This window comes from Rhinatrema bivittatum, chromosome 2, assembly GCF_901001135.1.
Source record: "Rhinatrema bivittatum chromosome 2, aRhiBiv1.1, whole genome shotgun sequence".
NCBI lineage: Eukaryota > Metazoa > Chordata > Amphibia > Gymnophiona > Rhinatrematidae > Rhinatrema > Rhinatrema bivittatum.
This window is the reverse complement of record NC_042616.1, coordinates 50086569-50112034: the sequence shown is the minus strand read 5'-3', so window position 1 is coordinate 50112034 and position 25466 is coordinate 50086569. Positions and strand designations below refer to the sequence as shown.

Sequence of the window (25466 nt, the reverse complement as noted above, 5' to 3'; positions counted from 1 at the left end):
TGGATGGTGCGATATTGCCCCTCATTTATTTATTTATTTTATTTATTTAAGGGTTTTTATATACCACGGCATGTTGGGAAACATCACCTCGGTTTACAGAGAACATTAAATTAGCAACAAGCTTTACAATCCACATCAGTTTACAATGAACATTAAATTAGCAACAATCTATACGATCTAGCAATTATAGAATGGTACATATCGGATAAAAATTAAAACTATAAACTAATTAACATTATAATACACATATTTACAATACTGGAATAAGGAATGGGAGATGGAGATTGCTTGAGTCAGGCATTTATATACAGGTTAGATCATATTATTCTTTGCAATAGTAAGAGTCTTGCAAGTATATAGGGTGTGTTTGGTGATATTGAAAGAAACTGTGTGGTATGGATAGATGTTATTGGATATGTGTCATAAAAGTCATATGATTAGTAGGGGAAGTGTTCATAAATTGTAGGCTTGTTTAAACAGCCAGGTTTTCAGGTTCTGTTTAAATTTCTTGTAGTAGGGCTCTTGGCACAGATCTGTGGGCATTTTGTTCCAAATGTTGATTCCAGCTATCGTGAATGATCGATTTAACTAAATTTAACTAAATCCCACCCAAACTCTTCCCTGATCCCACCCCACCGAAAAATTTGCATTTGCACTGTGCATTATTGTTCATAAAGTTTCGCATGCGTTAACGCCATGACGCATTTTGATGAATTACCCTATAGGCTGGCAACTCGAGACGTTAGAGTCCACTTTCAAATCCTTCAGGAACTTAAGCTTGGCAATAGTATCAGATGGAATTCAAAGCACTTCAGTAATATATTTCTTGAAAATTTCCATTGGAGAAAGCATTTCAGAAATAGGAAAATTCAAAACCCTCAGATTTAAATAAGGAAAGGAGTTTTCAATATTTTCCAGTTTTCTAGAGTGAGCCAGTTCAGAATGAATCAAATTTGCTTGAACATTTTGACACGCAGAAATTTGGTTTTCTAAATCAGATATCTTTTCCCCTTGTTGAGCCAGTCAAACATCAGTAGACTGAAAACGATTATAAATATCAGAGATAACTGAGACCTGCGAGGAAATAGACCTTTCTAAGGTCATCAAAGCTGACCAACCCGTATCTAACATAACCACAGAAGGCTTAGGAATAAGGGAGAATGAAGTAGATTTTCCAAGCCTTGTCTATTTTAGGGCATAGGAAGGTCACTAGAAGCCTCTGTACTTCACAAAGGTGTTGAAACTTGGATTCGCGAAATCGACATTGACTCAGCGGCAAGCCCGGGTTCTCCAAACAATCCCGGAAACGCCGCGGGACCAGTTGGCACGTCCACATCCACAGAGGACACTCTCGAAGCGGGAAAAGCTTCCCCAGAAGTCGCCGATCCAGGGCACTGATTCAGCCTACACGACGACAACGTTAGTCCTGCTAGGGAGCCCGGCCGTGGAGGAGACGGAGTGATTAACACGCGGGGGCTCAAGGTAACAGCTTCCGGAAGGAGGACCGCGCCCTCCTCTGGACCTCCGACCAAAGATCCAGCCTCTGGCAAAGAAGGAGCTTGAGGGGCTAGAAATCTGACGCTCTTAGGTTGGGAAGGGTCCGGTGAGGGAGCAGCTGGGAACAGCTCCCAAACTTTAGCCTTCCGTTTAGCGTGAGCTATAACTGAGGAAAAGTCTCAAGAAAAAGGTTGGAGCTCCAGCACGCCATCTTGCCTCCACCTCCCCCCTATTTCTATCGCACCTTATAAGCTCCAGAAGGAGACTTTCTGTTTATTAAGATGAGCACTAGCAGTAAATCTGAAACACCGAGAGATTACGTCCAGCATTGTCTGGTTTAGGAATGAACCTCATTACTATCATGATATGCAGAAAACATTCATGGCGTACAAAAACAATCAAATTTAAAATGAATTGAAAAATAATTTAAATTAAATTTATCAAAAAAAAATGTATGTAACATATAAATGCACAAATGATCAATTTTTAATTTTAGAATGTATACATTTAATACAAAAATGGGGTCAACATGCAAGCTGTGATACTTTTTTAAATGGACTAATATAATTCATCTGGGATGAGTTCTTAACAGATGTATGACGTTAGCTTAAATACAAAAGGTGTTATAATTAGTGAGGTTTGGGTGGACCCTTGGACACTGTGGCAGCCAACCACGCCCACGGGGGGAGGTCCCGTGAGGGGCCACAGGTCAGGCTCAGCTTAGGACACACAAACACAGAGTTTGATCTTTTATGAAACAATGTGGTGAAGCCACCAGAGGTGGCAGTGGTGAGTAGTTGAAGTAGCCCGGCTGGGCCAGTATCCCTCAGGCACTGGAACAGCGACTCCTCCGGTAGCAGTGCTGTAGTGGAAAGAACTGAGAATAATGAATACAGTGGAATATGCACAAAGCCCCAGTATGGAGAACCCCAGGATAGGGAGAGCAGGCCCTCGAGGAGCTAGTACCTGATCCCTGAGAGCTGAGAGGCTTGAAGGTGATGTAGTCACACAGCGGTTCCACGTAGGAGATGGCACCAGGGCTGGAACAGAGGCAGGCCCTCGAGGAGCGAGTGCCTGGTTCCAGGGAACAGCTCTGAGGAGAAGATGGTAGTACCCACTGGTGTTGTAGATAGCGAATCCTTCCAGGCAGAAGAGAAGGTAGGAGCAGGCAGCGAGTCAGGGAACATGGGCCCTCGAGAAGCGAGTACCGGTTTCCTGATAGTGACCTGAAAAGCAAGTGAGGCCCCCGAGGAGCGGGTACCCTGTTTGCATTAAGAGTCCAGTGGTAGATTGGAGGCAGAGTAGCTGGGTACAGAGAGCGAATCCCATCCATAAGATTCCCCCTTGCTATCTCAAAGGCTAGCAAATAAAGTAGGCTTTAAATATCCGGGCAGCGTGACGTCATCACAGGGGGACGCCCCTGAGGTTCGCGCCAAGTAGGAAATAAGAGTGAGGGCCGTGCGGCACGTGCACCCTAAGGTACAGGCGGAGCATGGCGGAAAGCAGCGCCCAAGCTGGTCCGGGGACGCCAGAGAGGACGGCAGGCAGACACCGCGGCAGCCAGGCGTCCATCAACAGCAAGAAGAGGTGCCAGGAAAGAAAGGTAGGTGGAGTGAAGCCGTCGGGAAGGGACGGTTGCAACAAAAGGCAACACATATACCTTATTTGTTGACCTTCAATTCCATACATCCAAGAGGACTAACATGGCAACCACAATTCTTTACAAAAACAGAAAATGAATTCACACTATATGCAAAAAAATCTCTCATAATTTACATAATAATACATGCAATTCTGTGAAATCATTTTATTTATTGTAATAAATTTATAAATTATAAATAAACATTTTAACACACCACTAATACATTTTCTGTAGAGCTGATACCTGGGTACTGAGTTTTTTAGCTTTGTTTATTTTTTATATGCACAAAATAAACTAATTTGGATATTCTACCCTAAGGGGAACAAATATCTAACTATACTGAGTATAATAAACCATTCCATCAGAAATCACAGTTGAAGCTAAATTTAAATGAATGGTGGGAAAAAAAACCATGTAAATGTTCTAAGTGTTATAAAAGCTTAAGTCAGAAATTGGTTCTGAAAACACCTGAGAGGAGCCACATAGGTGAGGTCTGAGAGGGATGAGAATAATCAAATAGCGTTGCATCTCTCTCGCCAGATCTTGCTGAGTACTTTCACACAGTGATCTCATTGTATAACATTCAGATGATATCTCAGCAAGGCAACCGTTAGTGCCGAAGTGCAAAAGGAAGGGAAAAGAAAACTTAATACAGGCTGCACGTCACCCAGAATTAACCTAACTTCAGCACTAGGGCTGATGATGGAAGTAGCAACCATGCAAAATATTCAGGGGATGGTAACAGCCTCGGTGCAGTTACAAGCGATGGTGAACATGTTCGTGAACCCGCTAATGCGGGAGACAGACCACAGAAGCCAATGAAAAAAATTAAAAGGACTAACTACAGTTAGGCAGCCCTGCTGAAGATAAAAAGGAGATAATGTACTGCTATTTTCATGCTGCAGAACCTACATTTAAATCAAGAGGTGACACCTTAAAACAGCTGAGAGGAGATGCAGAAAAAAAAAAAAAAACCGGCAGGAGAAAAAGGAGATCTGAAGATCAGCGCCAGAAGAGAGGTGCCAAACAGCCAGAACAATTGGAAAATGTTACAGGTGAGATACCAGTGAAAGATAAGGGGCGACACAGGAGAATGAAAGCAATGGAAGACAGGTCAAGAACCAGAGTGAAGAGGCAAGGCAGGAGAGAAACCTGAAGATGGAGGACTAAGTAGTTGACCTCCTATCTCATGTGGAAATTAATATGTATGCTGAGGTCCAGGAGAAGGCGCGACTACTTAAGTTATGTAAGAACATAAGAATTGCCATACTGGGTCTGATCAAGGGTCCATCAAGCCCAGCATCCTGTTTCCAATAGGGGCCAATCCAGGCTACAAGTTCCTGGCAAGATCCCAACCAGCAGATAGATCTCATGCTGCTTTCGCACAATGATAAGCAGTAGTTTCCCCCAAGTCTATCTGGTTAATAACAGTTTATGGACTTTTCCTCTAAAAACCTATCCAAGCCTTTTTTATATAGCTATGTTAACTGCCTTTACCACATCCTCCAGCAATGAATTCCAGAGCTTAATTGTACTTTGAGGGAAAAAGAATTTTCTCCAATTATTTATTTATTTATTTATTATTTTTGTTATACCGAGTTTCATGACTAGAATCACATCAACCCGGTTTACAATTAACAATGTGTGTAAGGCAGAGAGTAACATAGTAAACAATATTCCCAATTCAAACTTCAAATACAGTAAAACAATAATATGGATGTGAGAAAGTTACAATAAAACAGGGAAAATTAACTAGGATCTGGAAAGGGGGAGAAATTGAACAAAGAAATTGAACAAAGAAATATTTACATTTCAGCCAATTAGTTTTAAATGTGCTTCTTACTAACTTCATGGAATCTCCCCTAATCTCTTTATTCTTCGAAAGAGTAAATAAATTCACATTCATTCATTTTATTAGACTCGTGATTTTATAGATCTCTATCATATTCCCCTTAGCCATCTCTTCTCCAAGATGAACAGCCTATAAGGAGTAGTGGATGTGTGTAGTGCCGCAGTGTAGCTGACGCAGCCTCGAGGGCAAACTCCCCAGGCCCGCACCAGCAGGTGAAGAACGTGCCTTGTAGCGGGACAGTCTGGAGCTTCACTTTTACCAATGCCTCCTCCGCAGGTTGAGCTTACGAATTCTGGGGGCCGGCGGGATTTAGGCAGGTCCCTAAGGCAGAAGTGGTAACCAGGGTCCAGAGAGACACACGAGAGTCAGAGTAGGCAGCAGGTATAGCAGAGTTGGAGAAGGGCCAAGGTCGGGGCAGGAATAGTGACATCCAGGCGAGGAGTCGGGTCCAGGTGGCAGACAATCGCGATCAGGTTCAAGCAAGAGATCAGGTCCGGAGGGTCAGGCCAAGAGTGGACGAAGACACCCTAAAAACACTGAACAGGACAAATAAGTAAGTCTAGGCTGGAGTGGAAGGCAAGGATAGATGAGAAGACAAGGCAGGAGATCTGTGGCTGAGGTGAAGTACTGGAGTTACAGCTGGGTTTAAATACCCAACCACACGATGTCATCAAGAGGCACTGAAGTTGAGGTTTCCTGCCGCTGGGCCTTTAAGCTTCAGAGCGTCGTGCGCCCGCACACCTACGAAGCAACTCAGCACAGCAGAGGAAGGGAGGCTGGTGGCGTCCGTGCCGCATGGGACAGTCTGGGGTGCTCTCAGCTGCCGGGAGCATCCTGGAGTGAGTGCGGTGGCTCACGGGAGTGCTCCGTGAGCCGCCAAACTTAACACAGCCCCTTTAATCTCCAGAATCTAACAAGGAAAAAGAGGAGGGTTTTTTGTGGCATTCAGCGAGCGGATCCATCTCAGAAAAACCTCTCAGATTATTACAACTATAACATTTTCCCTCAGTCACCATGTACAGGAGGGTTTGTTATGATAAGACCCTTAGGCTCTTACATTTAGGTGACTTCTCAGCTGAAAGCAGGTGCATAATTTAGTAATCTAATTTAGGTGACTAAATGTAGGTGCTCATCATTTTTTTGAATGTCGGTCTCCATAGGGCTAGGGTACAAAACATATGGACATTACAGGGCCAGATTGCATTGTCAGTGTGGTAGAATTGTTGATATGTGGTTCCTGGGAGTTAGTGCTATTCTGGTATGGCAGGTTTGCTACATGGGTGTTGCGTGTATTTTTTGTGTTAGTTTGTAGAGTTTACCATCCAAGCTTGGGAGACAATGCAATGAGACACGCGTTCAAACGGGTGCTCGTATTGAGTTCCCATTTTCTTAACACACACACAGCGCCCATGGCAATATTTAAATGAGCTGCTGCCTTAAAAAGGACGCGCTAGGAAAGAATTGTGCGTCTCCAGCCCGCAATTGCAACGGGCGCTGAATACGAGCGTCCGTTTTATCCCGCTTCAGGTCGATTTCTCCCAATGTACACACACGATAGCAAGGGGGCGAAATCGGCCTGGAGCAAGTCTATTATGCCTGCAGGGCTGGTGGAAGCGCTTGGCAAACTAGGCGCCACGATCCCAGGGGGGCAGCAGAAAGATGGAGCCGACTGCTGCCTCACAGTTTTCTGCCTGCTGACTGACAGGCCGATACAGTACAGTGCGCTTTTCTGTGCACCCTCTGACTTAATATCATAGCAATATTAAGTCGGAGGTCCTGAAAGGTAAAAAAAGTTAAAAAAAAAAAAAATGTAATTCGGCCCGCAGCTGTTGGGCCAAAAACCGGACGCTCAATTTTGCCGGCGTCCAGTTTCCGAGCCCGTGGCTGTCAGCGGGCTCGAGAACCAACACTGGCAAAATTGAGCATCGGCTGTCAAACCCGCTGACAGCCGCCGCTCCTGTCAAAAAGGAGATGCTAGTTTTTCCTATGCCAGCGGCATCGATCCCGGCCTCCATTCTCCTCTCTCAGCCTTATCACCGTGTGGCTGCCTGGTGATTAATGAGGCCCCACTCCAAACCAGCAGCCTGCCGTGCGTGTGGGGCACGCGGACAATCATTGGATGCCTCCCTCTGCCCGGACTGCACCTCGGGGATGGAGGGATCGTCGGGGCCGGTGTCCCCTCTCTATGGGGGAGGTGCCTTTCACTGCGAGTTGCTGGGGGGGGATCCCCTCCTTTTTTGGCACCCATGGGGGAGGATGTCTATGTGAGGGCAGCTGATGTGGATGAGCTTGACCCCTCGGAGAGGGAGGGGGACCCGGATGGGGTTTCCCCTTAGTTTATCTTCCTCAGGCACCAGGCTTTCCTTGCCAGGAAGAAGGAGGTGCTTAAGAAGTCCGGCCAACTGCTTGTTCTCACGGAACAATCTGTGAAGAGACGTTGACCCACGGAACAGCTCTCTAGCAGGATAGATGATGGTTTCCCAGAGGCCAACAGGGTCTAGCCCTGGCATCTGCCTCAGAGTCCTGATCTGGGGGACATCGATCCAGCGGACACGGATGTGGATGATCTACCGTCCGCGGAGGGCGATGATCCCCATGTGGTCTGTCTTTTTAAGTGAGATGAATTGCGGCCACTTATTCCCCAGGTATTCGAGTTAATCCGGTTCTCGAAGGCATATGCGGACCAACCACATCTTTCCTGCTGCCTAAGAAGGTCCGCAAGCTGGTGACCTGCGAAAGGGATTCTCCGGACTCGGGACTGAAGGTGAGCAGAGCTATGGCAAAGCTGTGCCCTCTTTCGGTGGATGTTTTGGAGCTGAAGATTCCGAAGGTGGACGCGGCGGTATCGGCAGTGACTAAGAAGACCACTATTCCGGCGGCGGGGGCTGCTGCCTTGAAAGACAGGTATGACCGCAAGCTGGAGATCCAGTTGAAGCGAGTCTTTGAAGTGTCTGCTTTGACTCTTCGGCCAGCGATTTGCGCTAGCCTTAGACAGAGGGCATGTCTGTGTTGGGTTCAAGACACTAACGCCAGTTCAGCTGCCATCCTGGAGGGCGCCCGTTTGGAGGCGGGCATTGCATATGTGGCAGATGCGCTTTACGACCTGGTGCGAACCTCGGCGCGAAACATGGTTTCTGTGGTGGCGGCTCGTCGACTGCTTTGGCTGCGCAATTGGTCAGTAGATTTGTCCTCGGAATCTCAGCTGTGTAACCTCCCGTTCAAGAGTAAACTCCTGTTCAGGGAGGAACCTGCTCAGTTGGTGCAACTGCTCGGAGAATCCAAGGGCAATAAGTTGCCGGAAGGTAGAAGGTCTACCAGGAAGGTTTTGCCTTCTAGGACTCATTTTCGAGATTTACGCCGTTTTCGATCCGGCAGATATTCTTTGTCGTCCACGCCCAAACAGGCTCCAGGTCACCAGCAAGGTGGTCGTTGCCCCAATTGGGACTTGAGTCACCTGAGGACAGGAGGCAGTAAGACCTCCCAATGAAGCCACAAGTCCGCATTCCGTCGTCGAAGCTGTCGGAAGCAGATTATCCAACTTTTACACGGAGTGGGCAAGGATTACCTCAGACCTCTGGGGTTTGGGAGGTGAACAGAGACGATACGCTCTGGAGTTCTCCCATCCCGTGCGGAAGGTGTTTGTGGAGTCCCACGTGGTCTCACGCATCAAGCAGGATGCGGTGCGGAGACTCTGCGGCGCCTCATTGATCTCCAGGCCATTGTCCCAGTGCCGGAGGCAGAACAGGGCCAGGGACGTTACTCGTTTTACTTTGTGGTTCCCAAGAAGGAGGGCATGTTCCATCCCATCCTCAATCTCCAGAAGGGGAACCGTTATCTTCGAATACCTCGTTTTCGCATGGAGACACCACAGATGGTAATGGCGGCTGTCTGAACAGGGGAGGTCCTAGCATCTCTGGATCTCACAGAAGCATATCTACATATTCCAATCCGGCTGAGACAGCAGTGGTTTCCCCGCTTCAAGGTTTTGGGGCAACACTTCCGGTTTCGAGCCCTTCCCTTTGTTCTCGCAGCGGCTCCCCGAACATTCACCAAAGTTCTGGTGGTGGTAGCAGCCTTCCTTCACAAGGAAGGGATTCTCGTCCATCTGTACCTGGACGACTGGCTGATTCGCACCAAGTCACGGGAGGACTGCGAAAGATCAGTTCGCATGGTAATGTTCACCTTACGGTCTCTTGGGTGGGTCATCAAGGTGCAGAAGTGTCACCTGGAACACACACGGTTCGATACCTTACAATGCGGAGTCTTTCTGGCATCAGTTTGCATGCCGAATTTGCAAAGCCAGATCCGGGCGCTTCTGCTCAGGAAATGTCTCATTGTATGGCATCATCTGCAAATGCTGGGCTCCATGACTTCCACCTTGGTCTTGGTCCCATGGGCGTTCGCTCACTTGCGGACGTTGCAGCGTTCTTTGTTGTCACAATGGAGTCCGGTGTCGGAACAGTTCCACCCCCGTTGGCCCTGCTTCCCGCGTCCAGGCTCAGTCTGTTGTGGTGGCTTTCGCGCAACAATCTGGAAAGGGGGGTGGACTTGGACCTGTCAAATTGGCTGCCTTTCCGGTTGGGGAGCAGTGTTCGCGACAAATCTGCTCTAGGTCTTTGGTCTCCAACGGAAGGCTCATAGTCCATCAATCAGCTCGAGACGGGAGCTGTCCGCCTTGCCCTGCAAGCTTTCCTACCCTGGATTCAGGGCAGAATTGTTCGAGTTTTCTCTGACAATGCGACGTCAGTGGTTTACATCAACCGTCAGGGCAGGACGATAAGCCCCGCGGTAGCACTCGAAGCGTGTCTCCTATTAACCTGGGCAGAGCGTCATCTCGGGGGAATTGCCGCATCTCATGTTGCCGGAGTGGAGAATGTGCAGGCAGATTTTCTCAGCAGACAACAACTCGACCCGGGAGAGTGGGAACTGTCTCCCGAAGCGTGGAACCTCATTTGCGCCAGGTGGGGCATCCCACAGTTGAATCTGATGACAACGTAGGAGAATACGAAGACAGAACGTTTCTTCAGCCGTCGAAGAGAACAAGGCTCCATGGGGCTCGACGCTCTGGTGTGCCCCTGGCCAACGGGGATTCTGTTGTATGCCTTTCCCCCCTGGCCTCTCATCGGCATGATTCTCCTTCGTATTGAACTTCATCCAGGCAGGGTGGTTCTAGTGGCTCCAGAGTGGCCGCGAGCCCATGGTTCGCGGATCTGATTCGCTTGACCCTGGAGGGGCCTTTGCAGCTGGCTCATCTCCAACGTCTACTTCGACAAGGTCCTATATTTTCGGATTGGGAGGATCGCTTCTTTCTCGCAGCTTGGCTTTTGAGAGGCGACGTTTACGTTTGAGCGGTTATTCCTACTTTCCTGCAGGCGAGATGTCTGACCAATTCTATGGCCTATGTAAGAGTCTGGAAGTTTTTTGAGGCGTGGTGTCACCAGCGTCTTTGTGATCCTTTAACGGTCGAGGTCCCTTTGGTTCTTGATTTTCTGCAACAGGGGCTCACTAAGGGTTTAGCATTCAATTCTCTTCGAGTTCAAGTTGCAGCCCTAGGTACCTTGCGGGGACAGTGTGCTGGCTGCTCGCTTTGAGCACACCCGGACATTGTTCGGTTTCTCAAAGGGGTTTAGCATTTGCGGCCTCCGGTCCGTGCGGTGTGTCCGCATTGGAGTTTAAATCTCGTACTGCACGTGCTGTGTAGCGCTCCCTTTGATCCTCTCTGCAGGGCCTCCCTGAAGGATCTGATGTTGAGGACAGTGTTTTTAGTGGCCATTTGTTCGGCGAGTCGGATATCAGAATGGCAGGCCCTGTTGTGTCAGGACCCTTTTCTTGGGATCCACAACGATAGGGTGAGTTTACTCACGGTGCCTTCCTTCGTTCCTAAGGTAGTTTCGGCCTTCCATGTTAATCAGACGGTGGACCTGCCGGGATTCCCTCAGTGGTCTTGGGGGTCGCCTCAGGACAAGGATCTTCATCTTTGGGATTTGCGCCGGGTCTTATTGTATTATCTGGAGGTTACCAATGACTTCTGATGTCCCGATCATTTGTTCATTCTTTTCAGGGGTGCAAAGAAAGGGGACAATGCGTCTAAAGCGACCATTTCTCGATGGATTAAAGAGACTATTACTTCAGCATACTTTGTCCACGGCCGCCAAGTGCCTTTGGGTCTCCGAGCTCATTCCACCAGGGCTCAGGCTACTTCCTGAGTGGAGTGTCAGTTGCTATCACCTCAGGAGATCTGCCGGGCGGCGGTGTGGTCCTCTTTGCACACATTTACTAAGCATTACCGCTTGGACGTTAAGGCCTCTGATGAGGCGTCCTTTGGTGCAAGTGTTTTACACGCGGGTCTTTCGGGTTCCCGCCCAGTGTAGGGTGGCTTGGGTACATCCCACTTCTCTGGACTGATTCTTGTACGTATAGGGAAAAGAAAATTGGTTTTTACCTGCTAATTTTCATTGCTATAGTACCAAGGATCAGTCCAGAGGCCCACCCCTTACTTCACTCACCGAAAGACTGTGTTGGCTACAGTTTGCCTCGTTTTTCATAGAGCTCCTTTTTTGCAGAATACGATTGTTGGAGCAGTTTTTTTCTAACGGTTTATTTACTCATGTTGTTTCCTTGGGGCGAAGTGGAGGACAGTGGTTTTTGATCACCCCTTCGCCCATTAGTATTGGTTGTTTGGCTTGAGTACAGGTCAATACTGAGGGGCTGCAGGTGGCACTCTCGTTATGTAGCAGTGCCCAAAGTTCTAATTGTTCTCTGACTCCACCTGCTGGTAGGGATACACAACCCACTTCTCTGGACTGATCCTTGGTACTATAGGAAAGAAAATTAGAAGGTGAGAACCAATTTTCTTTTCTGCAGAGAAGGCATTGTCTCTTCAATGTGTCTGGGCAGCATTGCATACACTTTGCGTTATAGAAATGTTCTGAGGGAGAAAGAGAGAGATTGTGGATTCCACAGGGGAAGTGGGGAGTGTTGGGGTACAGCCTAGGTGGGATAAATAGAATTTTAGAAAGTGCTGGGGGGAATATGCTGTCATGGTACATGTAGGAATTAACCACATTTGAAAGTGCAGGAGGGAAGTTCTGGAAGCAAAATTTAGGTAGGAGATTGAAAGCCAGGGGAGATCTTGATTTTTTTTTTTTGTTACTCAAGAAAGCAGACAGTTGTGATGGCTCATAAAAATATATCAAACAGATCGATATTTAAATATACATTTACAAGGGAAAGCAAAAAGCACCAATCTGCAGTACATTAAGTCTCAATGGCAAAAATTGCAGCCTTTTGTTTTGAATGTCCCTAGCAACATTAGGAAACGTTACAACTTAAGAGCTCACAACTCTATACTTAAAGAAAACATGCAACAACCATCTCTATTTGAGTCCAGTGCCAAATGTACTACCAAAGTAGGAGAATCTGTCGCATCTATATCTGGTTTCTCCTAAATATCCAGTCAAGTCCAATTCATTCAGATCTTGTGGGGAATCTCTATTCGTTCTCCCAGTTCTCTGAGGACAAGCAGGATGGCAGTCCTCGCAAGTGGCTGACATCATCCGATGGAGTCTGGCGTGGAACTTTTATGTCAAAGTTTCTAGAACTTTGATTGCGCCTTATTAAGTATGCATGGCCTGCCATTATGACACGTGTCCACGCAGGGGCCCCTTCAGTCTCTTCCGTGGAGCCCACCAGTCATAGATGTTCATTGTCCTGCTCTTCAAGCCTAATTTTGGCAGGATTTGTTTGTTGCAGGGTCCCTGAGGTTTTACATAAACCAAGGACCCAGTGTGACTTTGGACTTGTTGGTCTTCAGCATTATCAGGAAAGGGTATACATTACATCTGTTGGGTGCCTCTCCAAATCAACCTTCTGATCCTGCTTGGGGGCACTCTCCACTTAAGGAATTGGTTTAGAAGGAGCTCTTCTCCCTTTTAGAGACCACTGCGGTCAAGTCTGCTCCAGCAAGAGAAAGGTGGGGATTCTATTACAAGTATTTCCTGATTCCAATTAAAATGGGGACTCTGTCCCATCCTATACCTAAGGTCTAGGATACCTAAGGGCTTTGAACATGTTTCTGAGAAGAGATAAGCTCAAGATGATTTTCTTGGGCATCTTAATACCATTTTTACAAAAGGGGAAATGGCTATACTCTTTCAGCCTCAAGGAAACTTACATCCACATTGAGAAATTTCCATGTCACAGAAAATATCTCAAATTTGTAGTAGGGGACAGTCACCTCTAATATCGCGTGCTTCCTTTTGGCCTGTCATCAGCCCCTCATGTTTTTACCAAATATCTTGTCATACTGGGGGTGCTGGTGTTCCTCTGTGTGGATGATTGACTAGTCAAGAGCACATCTCAGGCAGGTGCCACAGAATCAATGCGCAAAGCTATCTGGAGTTGGAGTTAGTAGGTTTCATCAACAATTTTCCCAAGTCCCAGTTGAGCCTGTCATTTCAATTGGAGTCTATTGGAGCACTGCCAGATATGACTCAGACAAAATCTTTCCTTCCACAACACAGGGCTATCATGTTGACATCCTCAGGGGAAAAGACCCAATTGATTTAGCAGGTGTTTGTATGGGACATGTTTAGGGTGTTGGACCTCATGGCATCAATAGTCCATATTATTCTCTTGGCCCACTGGACTCTCAGATCAAAGTGGATTCAAGCTACTCATTGACTCCCTGTGCTGGTGACAAGATAATTCCAATCTGACCAGAGGTAATTCTTCCAGTTCAAATTTTCCTGACCACAGATGCATCCAACCTAGGGTAGAAAGCCAAGTGAGGGGCTCTGTGCTCTAGGCCTTTGGTCTGCACAGGAGAAAAATAGAGAGAATCTTCCTGTAACTGTTAGGTATACTCTCAAAGCTTTCAGAGGTTCGTTGGCCAGCAGAGTGGTCTGGTCTAGATGGCCAATGACGTGGTGATTCACATCATCAAGCAGGGATGCACGGGATTGTATCTCTGCTGTCAGGAGACTGTCCAGATGTGGGATAGAGGCCATCTCTCATGCAGTGGTCCTAGGAGCCACATATCTGGCAGGTAAGGAGAATACAAACAAAGCCAATTCAATTATTTTAGGTGAGGAGAATATCCTGATGGACTTATTTTGTTTGAGTCCTGGAATCAAGGAGTAGCAAACCAGATATTCTGCGAGTGGAGCACACCTGTGGTAGATTTGTTTGCGTCTCCTGTGAACAGGAAGGTCCCTCTCTTTTCAAGGAAAAGGGACATAAGATAATCTAGCTTCAGACTCCTTTGCCCTTGATTGTAGCGAGGGCTTGTTGTACATGTATCTTCTGATTCTGCTTGTTGTGAAGACTTTGTTGAAGCTAAGAGAGAACAGGGGGACCTTGATTCTCATAGCCCCCTTTTGGCTGAGACAGGTTTTATTCCTGCTTCTGAGGGATATGGTCATCAGGAGACCGATCAGGCTGGAGAATTCCCCTTGATCTCATCACTCAGGATATCTGGTTCTCATAGGCTGGATATTGAGTGAGTAAATCTGCAACCCTTGGATTTGTCAGAGAATGTTACTGGTGCTCTTTAGCTTTAGGAAAGGAATCCACAAGGAAGTCCTATGGACTAAAATGGAAAAAGATTTGTTGTGGTATGAGCAAAAGGCTTTAGAACCTTTCTCCTGCTCCGCACAGAAACTGATTACTTTCTACAATTGTCCGAGTCCGTTCTCAAGACCAAATCAGTTAAGGTTTCACCTTGATGCATATGATATCTGTTCCCAACATGTGGAAAGTAGGCCCATCCCTGTAAAGCGTTTAGTTATCAGATTTATGTGGGGCCTGCTTTATTTGAAACTTTCCATCAGGCCTCCCACTGTATCTTGGGACCTCAGCGAGGTTCTGACCCGGCTGATGAAAACTCCCTTTGAGTCACTGTACTCTAAAGAACCTGACCAGGAAGGTCATATATTTGGTGGCAGTCATTTCAGCACAGGGTCAATGAGCTCAAGGCCCTAGTACGTATTATTCACGTTATTTATTTATCCACCTTATACTTAGCTTCATGATAGGCCATTTCTGTGCACCAATCCTAAAGTGGTGTGGGAATTCCATTTTAACCAGTCAGTTGTCCTTCCAACAGTTTTTCCCAGGCCATACGACCCCCAAGGTGAACAAGCATTTGGCCTTCTACAGGGAACGGACTGAAGCCATAGAAAGTCCACTAAGATTTTTGTTTTATTTGATACTAACAAACTGGGGATTGCCATTGCCAAACACACACTTCATCCAACTGGCTAGCAAATTGCATCTCCTGTTATGCTCAGGCAGGCCTGAATCTGGTGGGTCATGTCCAGGCTCACCGTGTCAGCATTATAGCATTGGTAGCCCACCTAGGATCCACGGAGATCTGCAAGGCTGTGGCATGGAGAGCTCACCACACATTCATATTGCCCTACTGTTTAGATAGGGATTCCCAATGTGACAGGTTCAGCCAGTCTGTCCTGTGGAATCTCTTTTGAGGTATAGAACCCAAATCCATCCCTCCTGGAGTCTGTTTTTGTTCCAGGCTGTCTTTCTTTCGAAAAATATATAATAAAAAAGACCTATTGCCAACAAAAACAATTACTGTTGTGCTCATTGGCACTTTTCTTTCCTCCTTTTTGGTTTTGTTCAGGGCAGTCTGTAGATTGGGATTCTCCCACTTGTGAGAACTGCCATCCTCTTGTCCTTGGAGAAGGCAGAGTTGCTTACCTGTAACAGGTGTTCTCCAAGGACAGCAGGATGTCAGTCCTCACGAAACCCCCCCCTGTCTTCCCTTGGAGTTGGCTTCTCGTTAATTAACCTGAGAAATAAGACTCAAGGGGAAGGTGAGTATCCCCAGTGAGGCACAGTGAAACTTCTAGAAACTTTGACATAAAAGTACCAGGCCGGGCTCTGTTGGATGATATCATCCACTTGTGAGGACTGACATCCTGCTGTCCTTTGAGAACAACTGTTACAGGTAAGCAACTCTGCTTGCTTTTTTCATAAATGATTGTATGTAGCATATCCTGGATACAGGCAGTAGTTTATCAGATGGAATCTTCAAAATTTCAGTCATGTATCTTCTAAACCTCAAATGGAGAAAGTTGAAAGTTTAGGAAAATAAACAAGACCCAGATTACAGCATCTCTCTGCATTCTGCTCAAGATAATAAAGTATGCATTTGTCCAGATAGACATTCCAAAGTTAGCAACGGTGTCTCAAATAGTTTTTTTACTAAACTGTTTGAGTCATGGTAAAGAAAAAAAGTTCTTGATTACATAGAGCCTGAAAAGTCAAACCTGCAGTTGCTAGCTGTGGTGTTCCATCCTCTGTCTCTGTCTCACGATGCAGAATAAACCTCCCACACTCATGTTTGAAGCTCCACGTATCAGCTGGGACTCTCTGTGTTGACCCGCAGGAAAGCTGCTGGTCCATCTCCTGCACCATACGTTCCTTCAACCACTCTGAGGAAATCAACATCATCAGTAGGCATCAGAGCAGAGGGACTAATGGAGGAATCTCATCCATGCCTGCTTCCCTGGGCTAGACAATGTTTCGAGGCCTGGAGAAGCCGGCGGAACGCCTGTACCTGCTGGTGACTCCAGTGCCTGCACTCCAGAGAAAAAAGCCGATGGTACCCTGACATCAGTGAAGTGGCCCATAATTCAGGAGCCAGATTTTGTAAATGTTTGAGGGTGCTATAGTCAACACAGATTACGCCTCCCCATGCTAAAAAAAAAAAAAAGTGGGTTGTGATTGTGACTGACCAGCCTGTGTGTAAAAGGCTAATTTTCAGACAGCCTGCATAAGGATAAAATCTGCCCTCCCTTTTTCTTTTTATTATAACCACGTTATATATCACTTTGGCAGCACATGTGCAAATTGTCATGCCAATAAAGTTTCCTGAATCTGAAAACAGGATGTTCTTGGTGTTTCTGGGAGTTGTAGTTTTGAGCATGTTCAGCATTTGGGGGAGGAGATTCTGTTCAGGAAGGACTCCAAGTCCCAGCATGGCTTGCACAACCTTTCCTGAGAGGCAGCAGCCATGAGGAGAGGGAGGGAGCTCTGTCCTTAGGATTTCTGATGTTCCAGCTCAGGATCCAGCCCCGGGACTTCAGTCTGCAATCATCTGACAAATCTCGGGGAAGAGCAGAGCAGGAAATGCCTGCAGGGGCTTCTGCTCAGGTAGGAGTATGCAGGGAATGAGCCTGAGTACAGGAAACACACTGGAGAGTCCCCAGCAATAGATTTACCTCAGATAGGGAGAGCTCCCGTATTCTGTGGGACAGAAGTTTTATACAAAGGATTTCACTAAGATTAAAGTACAGTTTGCATCTGTGACTGTAGGAATTTGAATTTATTCCTGTATGAGTTTTTTTTTATGATGGGAGTGGTTTTGAATGCAAGATGCTATATGTTACAGTGCAGAAAACTAGAAGTATCTCATCTCCTACCGTCCTCTGGGACAGAAACAGATCAACAAAACACTTCAGCAAAATATAGACAGAAGCAAAAGTGAAAGACCCAAATCATGCAGTCAAATGGCCGTTCTTTCAGAAACCTGGTGCAGCTTAATCTAGTCCCCCTTAAACTAGGGATGTGCTTTAATTTATTTTTAATCTACATGAAATGTCAACCACAACTGTTTCATTTTCTTATTTCCTATCTGAAATGACATAAAACAACAAAATGTCTTTGTTTCCATTAAAACCAGTGAGGGAAGCAGTGCCTGCTGTGTTTCTGCATGTAATATAGTGGGTGGGTTGTTTTTGCTGCATCAGCCAGGAGGGGGGGAAGGGAATGAGACCTAACCAACCAATAGAAACCATAGCTTGAGGAGAATTATCCAGTAAATATGCAGGACATGAGTATAACTGAGATCCTGCTGGCCTTATAATGTGCATGATGGAGTCCAATGAATAGACTTGCATTCATGTAACCGATACTGCTGAGGCCAAAACTACCCCCCACACACCCACCCCCAGCAAGAGAACCCCTCCAGTGTGGTTAAGAGCTTGAGAGATGCTCCTTTTCCTAGCATCTAGACAGATGTGTTCAGGGTCAGTGGGTTATGCACCTCTACTAGCAGATGGAGATGGAGCAAAGCTGACATCACAGTATATATACTCCTGCAGTGACATCAGCCTGCCAGTATTCTCCATCTCCAGCAAATGGTGGATGTGAATTTCCTTACTGGGTATTGCTTTAAAATTTAGAGGAGAATTAATTGGAGATTTGAGTTGCCCTGCTCTCCTGCGATGATACCTAATGGTCCCTCCCCCAGTTGAGAATTTTTGAGGTGATTTCCACGGTCCCTCCGATGAGTGCCTTGGTCCGGTAGCTGGTTCTTCAGCCAGCGTGGACTTAGCTGAATTAAGCAGCTGAAAGGCAGCGGGTGCAGGAAGCCAAGCGCGGAGGTGACTGTATATGCCCTCTTCCCCCCCTGCAGCCAGAGATTATCTCTGTACTCATCTGGGAAGGCTGAGCTCAGGTAAGTTTTAAACAAAAAAAGAAAGTCAGAGACAGATAGAGGGGTTGTTGTAGGACTTCCAGTCTCCGTGCTTGGTATGCCATTCTGACATTGGTTCACGCTCCTAAGGGGGTTAAAGGAACTGGACAGCCTGGTGGGTTGTGTAGCCCGGGTGGGCTAGGCCCCGCTGTTAGGCTTCTTTCTGTACGCCATGTAGTAGGCCACGGTAGCGTTTTCATGTCCTTTTTTCTGTGCATTCTGCTGCCTTCTACAGGACTGTTGATGCGCACAAGTGTGTCCAGCTGTGCAAATTGTTCATCCAGTTTCTTTAGGCGCACTGCATGTGTGCACATTCTGGCACATATCGATTGTGCGCCCAGGTTTGGAGCGGTGACAGGGTGCCTAGTTTTGCGTCGCATAAGACTTGGGACACCTACATTTTTTCAGCAGGAGCTCAGCTAGACACACATCTTCAGTTGCCTGTTAAGTGTACTGATTACTTAAGAAACCTAATCGCCTTTCTCTCTGTGCTGCCTGTCATAGTCACGGATTGAAAATAGGAACAGTAAAATGTATGATGTATTGATAGACTATATTTCATACAACATCATAAACACAAGCTGAAACAAAATTTTTTTTCAAAATATTTTTGGCAAGAATGTGATACCTCATATGTCAATTGAGCTTCTCAATGTTTATCAGAGAATGCTCACAGCGAATGTGTCAAACTTGCGCAAAGACTGTTCGCCAGTATGTTTGAGAGCTGTTTGACTAGATTAACCTTGATTTTAATCATTGGTATCCACATTCTATAGTTTCCATTTTTTTCTTTTTTATGTTTTGTTATTTTGAGAGACAAGACACTTATCGTTTTGCGTAGTGTAGGTGGTGACAGCTTTTTGACAACACCGGTCTGACCCGACACGATACGTGTTTCGTAGGCTTCTCCAGGGGTAAGATATTGTTGCGGTGTATTTATGAAGTCTGTCCCATTGCATTACGCTGTAGCATGATCTCAGCTTTACTGAAAGCAGGATCCGCCATTATTAAACCGAGCTTTATTTAAAAGGATCATTGAATTCCCAGCAGACCAATGAGGGCGCAGAGGAGAAATACGTGTCCCAATGAGAAACTAAAGAAGCGATGACCATTCAACGCTGTCGTTAAGACCGGCTGGGGCTTCGGTTGCGAGAGTGAAAATCCACCATTGCTCGCGATAGTTGAGATGGCCGCTGATGTCTCCCCTCTTTCACTTGCTGCAACTTGCTCCAATGTTGTCCACTGAAGTTGATCAAATGGGTGGGAAAATTGAAGACAATGCTTAACAATAGGAGCTTCAATGTTGGCAGTATTAACGCGGCTCCTGTGTTCACGTAACCTAACTTTGATCAGTCAATTTTTCAGAATACGTCGTTTATGCTCATCGGATCAAGAATTTAAAATACAAGCGCAATTGTTAGCAAAAAGATTTTTTGATCGAGGGTATCCATACTCAATAGTCTACAAAGCCTATAAACGTGCTTACTACTCTTCATGTGACACATTACTTCAGTATTGGTCAAAAACACCGGTCACAGCTAATATCTGTGTTTTACCACACACTGACAAATCCTACTTGATAGTACAAAGCATAAAAAAACATTGGCACATTTTACAGCTTCACCCTTCCTTTTCAGAATTACCCCTAATCTCATACCAAAGAAGTAAAAACATTAAGGATTTTGTGGTACATGCTTCATTATACCATTATACCATTATTTGTGGTACAGACTTCATAAATACACCGCAGCAATGTCTTACCCCTGAAGAAGCCTACGAAACACGTATCGTGTCGGGTCAGGCCGGTGTTTGTCAAAAAGCTGTCACCACCTACGCTACGCAAAACGATAAGTGTCTTGTCTCTCAAAATAACAAAACATAAAAAAGAAAAAAATGCAAACTATAGAATGTGGATACCAATGATTAAAATCAAGGTTAATCTAGTCAAACAGCTCTCAAACATACTGGCGAACAGTCTTTGCGCAAGTTTGACACATTCGCTGTGAGCATTCCCTGATAAACATTGAGAAGCTCAATTGACAAATGAGGTATCACATTCTTGCCAAAAATATTTTGAAAAAAATTTTGTTTCAGCTTGTGTTTATGATGTTGCCTGTCATAGTCGGGCATCTCAGCCTGGAGTGCCCTCTAACTTGTTCCAGCGTTGCTTAGAGGCTCAGGGAGAATTATCTTCCTCTAATTTTACTAAGCCTGGTTCTTCCCAGCCTATTGATGGCCTGGTTAAGGACATGTCAGGAGGTCAGGGCCGGCGGAACCACTAGGCGAGCTAGGCCTGTGCCTAGGGCGTCGAGACTTAGGGGGCGCCGCGGCAGGCAGCCAGCCCCCGACTCGCCCTGCCGCCCCGCCAGTGCCACCCTCTCGACGCCCCCCCCTAGTGGTCCAGCGGAGGTGCCTCCGCTGGACCACTAAGCAAAATGGCGCCGGTGACCTTTAGCCCCTACCATGTGACAGGGGCTGAAGGCCACCGGCGCCATTTTGCTGAGTGGCAGCGGAGGCCCCGGGAGCGGCAGATCGCTCCCGGGGCCTCCGCTGGACCACCGGGGGGGGGGGGGGGGCCGTCGGGAGTGTGGCACTGGGGGGGGAGGCAGGGCGAGTCGGGGGCTGGCTGCCTGCCGCGGCGCCCCCTAAGTCTCAACGCCTGGTCTCCGGCTGCACCGATCTTCCTTTCTTCGGCCACGTGATCAGCTAGACCGGCTGCGCCGATCTTCTTTCTGTGTGTCTGTGTGTGTATGTGATGTGTATGTAAGAAAGGAATGGAGCTTCTGTGTGTGTGATGTGTATGTGAGAAAGGAATCTGCCAGTTTAAAAAATGAAGTGTGATAATACATATACCTCAACTTGTGTGCTGATTTTGTTGAAAAGTTGGATGAAAGATGAAATTACTAAATTTTAAGAATCCCTCTGCTGGAAAATAAAATTTAACAAAGTGGGTAGAGACAAATACTAAAGTAAAAAAAAAAAAAATTAAAGTATTTAAAATGTTCATCTCAGCAAAATCACAAATTTAAGATACTGATGCCAGGTGGGGTTTTGTTGTTTTTTTTAAGCATAATTTAAGCATGAAGACTAGAATAGTTCCAACCTGAAACAGTTTTGCTTTTTTTTTATTTTTTTAAGCCTTTAGAAAATGTATATTTTTAAATGACTAAGACTGGAGTCTTCCATTTAAAAGGGATGCTGACTAAGGATGTCTTTCTGTTCCATATCTCCCACATGAATAATCATACGACTGATAGTTTGAAGAAACACACTTGCTTTATTGCCTGAAAGCATAAAACAAGAGAAGGTGTAGGTGGCTGTCCCTTGGGAGGACAGAACCTGAAGGAAGGGTGTCATTTCGCCTTCTGATAGGAATTTGGTTTTCTTATTTAATGGTTGGGAGCATCACTTTCACTTTTAGTAAAAGTGAAAAATGCTGTAAGTCTGAAAGCAAGGTGCTTCTGTGATTGTAATGTGTATGTGAGACAGGGAGAATGCTTCTGTATGTGTGTGGTGTATATGTGAGTCAGGGAGGGTGCTTGTGTGTGTCAGTGTGTGTGTGCGAGAGAGATGGAGCATGTTTTTGGCTGGCTTGTGGCTGTGAGAGAGGGCATGTGTGTGATTGAGCCTGTTTGTAAGTGAGATAGAACGTGTGTGATTGAGAGCTTGTGTGAAGTGAAATAGAGAGAGCATGTGTGTGATTGAAAGCCTGTGTGTTAGTAAGAGAGAGCGAGAGCATTGTGTGATTGAGAGAGACTGGCCAGAGAGATGACTGGTATGTGTGTGTGTGTGTGTGTGTGTGTGTGTGAGAGAGAGAGAGAGAGAGACTGGCTGGGGAGATGAGTGATGTGTGAGAGACAGAAACTGGTCCTGAGGGTGTGACTTGTGTGTGTGTGTGTGAGAGAGAGAGAGAAGAGACTGGTTGTGGTCCCTAAGGAAGAGGACTGTGAGGACAGCTTCAGCAGCCACTGCTGCTTCTGGTATGGCCTGCAAGGGAAAGGAGTAGGAGAACTGCTGGAGAGGGTAAGTAAAGGTGGCTTTTTAAGTTCATTTTTCTTGATTGACTATCATTTTAATTATTGGGTAGTATGTGATGTGTCTGCTGTTTGAAATATTTTATTGGTGTTTGGTAAAGCTTTCAAAATTTGCATTAATCTTTAATTATTGGATATTCTATTCATCAGCTGTTTTGAAATTATCTTATTTGTATGGTTTTATAATTATGATTAATGATTTATATATCTTTATATTATTGATTTGTTTCACAAGGAATGGTGAAATTTTTGTTTTTTCCATTGTTATACTGTATAGAGTCTGGCGTGATGCGTTTTACAGTTCGGTTTTTGTCTGCACATTTCTGTTTATACTTTATGTGGCTTTATGTTACGATGGGATTGCAGTATAGATTTTGAGTGTCTTTTTTGCTGGGTTTTGTGTTAGTTCACAATGTGCCTGGCAGTGGAAGGTGTTTGTGCTGCTGTTACTGTGAGGTGACACCAGAATTTGAAAATATCTTTTAGTATGATGAGCTGTAAGGGAAACATCCAAGCTCCATTGTTTAGGGGAATTTCAGTGGATGCAGAGAGTTACAGAACTGGAGGTGCAGGATTTATATTGACATTCTGTTCCTTCCTATATATTCCTGACTTCACTCTCATAGCCCTATAGAATTAGTTGAATGAGGCTATCAAATAATTTAATAGTGTGAAACTGGCCAGCTTTTTAAAATTACCCAGAAGAGCCTTTGGACTTTTTTATTAACACTTTTTTTTAATAACCAATTTGAAAGCAGGATCCATGCTATAGAGGTGGGTGTGATGAAGAAATGTCATTTTGGCTCCCCCCCCCGCAAATTCTTCTGTCTAGCGACACCACTGATTTTATGTGACCTTAAGCATTAGTACAAGAAGGATTAAGGGGGCGATGCTGGAGAGGCACACAAATGCATTGGCCCCTGGGTGCTGGAGACCCTTGGTGCGCCACTGGGTGCGAGTCATATGGGGCCGCAAGCGGTGGCAAAGAGGAGTGGAGATTTGGTGGGCCGCGAGCAGTGCCCAACCTGCCTGTGACCGGAAAACCACACAGTCAACGGGCGTGATCGAGAATGAGGTAGGAATCGGGGCCAAGACTGGGGGTGGCGGCGCAACGGGGGGGCACAAGGGAGAAGGCTCGCCTAGGGCGCCAAATCCCCTTGCACCGGCCCTGCAGGAGGGACACCTGACCTTGGAACTCTCTTAACTTCCTCAGCAGGGGCCGGCAGCTCAGTGGGCGCTGCACAAGTGCCTTCTGGTTTTCGCATGGATCCTTCTGTCTGTCTTGGCTAGAATTTTTTTCAAGGATTGCAATCCTTTCTCCAGGCGCAGTCCTCAATCCCTTCCAATCCCGTCAGGTCAGATACTCAGGTGGTGATGACCGGACCGCGGGCAGCCTCCCACCCTGTTGGGGAGTAGCTTTGGTACATCCCACTAGTCCTGAGTCCATCTGTCTACACGCTAGGAAATGGAGAACTTACTTATCTGACAATTTCGTTTTCCTTAATGTAGACAGATGGACTCAGCTTGCCACCCTTGGCTGCCTCATGAGTGTGTCAGTAGTCCTGTGGGGCTCTGGATCCCAAGGGATTACTGGTAAGTGTTCATCCAGTCCCTAGCTTTTTAAAATATATCCAAAGCAAGAAACCTGTGAGGGAGTCGGTTGGACCATTAGATGACCGAGGGGTTAAAGGGGCTCTTAGGGAAGATAAGGCCATTGCAGAAAGACTAAATGAATTCTTTGCTTCCGTGTTTACTAGTGAGGATGTTGGGGAGATACCAGTTCCGGAGTTGGTTTTCAGGGGTGATGAGTCAGACGAACTGAACGAAATCACTGTCAACCTGGAAGATGTAGTAGGCCAGATTGACAAACTAAAGAGTAGCAAGTCACCTGGACCGGATGGTATGCATCCCAGGGTACTAAAGGAACTCAAAAATGAAATTTCTGACCTATTAGTTAAAATTTGTAACCTATCATTAAATCATCCATTGTACCTGAAGACTGGAGGGTGGCCAATGTAACCCCAATATTTAAAAAAAGGCTCCAGGGGTGATCCGGGTAACTATAGACCAGTGAGCCTAACTTCAGTGCCGGGAAAAATAGTGGAAACTATCCTCAAGATCAAAATTGTAGAGCATATAGAAAGACATGATTTAATGGGACACAGTCAACATGGATTTACCCAAGGGAAGTCTTGCCTAACAAACCTGCTTCATTTTTTTTGAAGGGGTTAATAAACATGTGGATAAAGGTGAACCGGTAGATGTAGTGTATTTGGATTTTCAGAAGGCGTTTGACAAAGTCCCTCATGAGAGGCTTCTACGAAAACTAAAAAGTCATGGGATAGGAGGCGATGTCCTTTCGTGGATTACAAACTGGTTAAAAGACAGGAAACAGAGAGTAGGACTAAATGGTCAATTTTCTCAGTGGAAAAGGGTAAACAGTGGAGTGCCTCAGGGATCTGTACTTGGACCGGTGCTTTTCAATATATATATCAATGATCTGGAAAGGAATACGATGAGTGACGTTATCAAATTTGCAGATGATACAAAATTATTCAGAGTAGTTAAATCACAAGCAGACTGTGATACATTACAGGAGGACCTTGCAAGACTGGAAGATTGGGCATCCAAATGGCAGATGAAATTTAATGTGGACAAGTGCAAGGTGTTGCATATAGGGAAAAATAACCCTAGCTGTAGTTACACGATGTTAGGTTCCATATTAGGAGCTACCACCCAAGAAAGAGATCTAGGCGTCATAGTAGATAATACATTGAAATCGTCAGCTCAGTGTGCTGCAGCAGTCAAAAAAGCAAATAAAATGTTAGGAATTATTAGGAAGGGAATGGTTAATAAAACGGAAAATGTCATAATGCCTCTATATCGCTCCATGGTGAGACCACACCTTGAATACTGTGTACAATTCTGGTCGCCGTATCTCAA

At 45.9% G+C, this 25466-nt stretch overlaps 1 protein-coding gene across 3 annotated transcripts in view; it reads left to right on the top strand.

Annotated features, from left to right (window-relative positions):
* The first annotated feature begins 17014 nt into the window (after window positions 1-17014).
* Window positions 17015-25466, top strand: part of LOC115083924 (zinc finger BED domain-containing protein 4-like) — a 29437-nt gene continuing 20985 nt past the window's right edge. For all 3 annotated transcript variants that reach the window (XM_029588027.1, XM_029588029.1, XM_029588026.1), the window contains exon 1: window positions 17015-17165. The gene's annotated coding sequence lies outside the window, so the exon portion shown is untranslated. The remainder of the gene's footprint in view (window positions 17166-25466) is intronic.